At 32.1% G+C, this 2,701-nt stretch overlaps 1 protein-coding gene across 1 annotated transcript in view; it reads left to right on the forward strand.

Moving 5' to 3' along the window:
• Positions 1-383: 383 nt before the first annotated feature.
• The window catches only part of LOC106478385 (enkurin domain-containing protein 1-like), a 32,058-nt gene continuing 29,740 nt past the window's right edge, over positions 384-2,701 (forward strand). The window contains exon 1 of the mRNA XM_022381977.1: positions 384-500. The gene's annotated coding sequence lies outside the window, so the exon portion shown is untranslated. The remainder of the gene's footprint in view (positions 501-2,701) is intronic.

Below are 2,701 nucleotides of genomic sequence, written 5' to 3' on the forward strand. Positions count from 1 at the left end.
AGTCCTCAAACTGCAAGGTCATTTCCCTCGTATGTACCTAGCTTTATATATATTTATATTTGCACAATAAAAACAATATGTTTTTAAAGGTCTTAGAAGATCAACAGTTCATTTTTGCGAAACGTAAAAAAATGTTTACGAAAAACTCTAAAATTAGAACTTTTCACATATCATCCTTTATTTTCAATGTAGAACGGCAGCTTTCAATATAATTATATGGTATATAAATCTAGTAAAATATGTTGGGATTTCAAAAACCAACTTACTTGATAACTATCTATACACAAACTATTTAAATATTTTAGGGAATAAATAATAATATTTGTGATGCGTCCCTATGTACAATGTTCACCGGCAGATTGCACTATTGGTTGTGAAATTGAATTTTCGATACTATTTATATGTTTAAACTTTCATTTGTTTTAGCGATACTTCTATTCTAATTCGATAGTTTTTTCAGTGATCTATTTTGACATATTATCAGACTAGAACATTTTAAGGTATGTGATGTTTAATTGTTTTAACTTTATTATTTATATCACTGCGATGTCCTTTTTTTATTTCTGTAACTTATAAGCTCGTTTTAAATTATTTTTAATCGCATAGTCACTGATAGTGATACAGCGATAGTGATATTGATAGTTTATTATTTATCCAGTTATTGCTAATATTTGTAATAATGGAGGCTTAGGCTAATTGGTAGCAAGGCTTAATCTGACTTGGAGACTGTTGGATACATTTATGTCAAAATCAAGTATTCTTTATTTTAGAAATTTTAGCTTGTAATTTCGTATTATTATAATGTTGAGTTTTTACAATAAAGTATAAGTATGACTATAAGTTACATAATATAATGTTTAGAGACTACAATGTACCTATTTGTCCATCTTGGCTGTCCCATCGTCTAAAGTACTAAACTAAAACTATTGAATAATAAGAAAAACCTCAAAGCCAGTCCTTATCATTCATATAGTTATCAAGCTTTTTCTTAAACTCACTTAAATTTACTGTCTCCACAACATCTGAGGGCAAACCCATTCAAAAGGTAAACCACCGTCTTAGAAAAATAAAACTGTCTTAGCTGAAGATGATTCCTACCGTGCTAAAATTTATATTATTGGCCCCTATTCCTACCATTCTCACCATTAACTCTGAAAAAAGATGATGCATCAACATTATCAATTCCCATAACAATCTTAAATACTTCACTCAGATCCCCTCTAACTTTAAGAGAAAACGATTTCAGAGAGATTAACCTTGTATGACAACTCTTCCATCCCAGGCATTATTCTTCTAACTCCTTCCAGCAATTCACTGTCCTTCCTGGCAAGGAGCCCAAGACTGAACACAATACTCCAAATGTGGCCTAACCAGTGACCTATACAATGAAATTACAACCTCTTTAGACTTGTATCAATATTTTTGTAGATACAAGTTAAAATCCTATTTGCCCTATCACAAGCAACAGCACACTGCTTGAATGGCTTAAGAGACTGATCAACCACTATGCTAAGATCCCCTTTTTATGTAAAACTGTTAAGGTTATTCCCATTGAAATTATACTTATAATTCAAATTCTAAAAACCCACATGCATTATATTGCATTTATTATTACTAAAACCCATCTGCCATTTATTTGCCCAATTTACTAAATGATCTAAATCCTTTTGTAAGACAGCAGGATCTTCTTCACAGTCAGCAATACCCAAGACCTTAATATTATCAGCAAATTTAAATAATTTATCGACCATTCCTTCATATGTGTCATTGATGTAAATCTAAAAGAGCAAAGGTCCTAAGACTGAGCCCCGAGGTACTCGACTTCTTACATTAATCCAGTTTGATTGAACTCCATTTATAATAACCCTCTGCTTTCTTCCATTCAGCCACTCTTCTATTCAATTAGCTAACTTATCTTCCACACCTATAGAGATAATTTTTTTTTACAAGCCTTTTATGTGGCAACTTGTCATATGCTTTCTGAAAATCCAGATACACCAAATCTACACCCTCATCTACATAAGCAGTAACCTTTTCAGAAAATATCAAAAGATTTGTATGGCAAGATTTTCCTTTAATAAAAACATGTTGACTTACCAATAAAATTCTAAGCTTTGTTAAATGACTTTGCAAAGCCTCTTTTATCAGACTTTCCAAAACTTTTCCCACAGCTGATGTAAAACTAATAGGCCTATAATTACTCAAACAATTTTTATCACCTCCCTTGAAAAAAGGAGTAACATTAGCCAACTTCCAGTCTTATGTCTCTGGAACCATAAAAATATTAATAATAGACATTATAAATTCATAACATTTCAAAGGAACTTATTAGCCCATCAAGAATGTCCCTTCTAGCTCCCAACTATAACCATCCTTTAGTGCTCATGTATTCATCCAATCTTTTCTTGAACTCAGTTAAATTTTATGCTGCCACCACCCTTGAAGGCAGCTCATTCCAAAAGCCAACCACCTTGTTTGAAAACAAATACTGTCTAAACTGCAGACGACTCCTACGCTGCCAAAATTTGAATTCATGAACCCTTGTCCTATTGTTTTCACTGCTAAACACAAAAAAAGTGTGATGGATCTATATTGTCAATACTCTTAATGATCTTAAACACCCCAATTAAAATCTCTCTGACTCTTCTCACCAGAGAAAACAAGTTTAGAGATTTTAGTTTCTTCTCATAGGACAATCCCA

Source organism: Limulus polyphemus, unplaced genomic scaffold (assembly GCF_000517525.1).
Source record: "Limulus polyphemus unplaced genomic scaffold, Limulus_polyphemus-2.1.2 Scaffold206, whole genome shotgun sequence".
NCBI classification, from domain to species: Eukaryota; Metazoa; Arthropoda; class Merostomata; order Xiphosura; family Limulidae; genus Limulus; species Limulus polyphemus.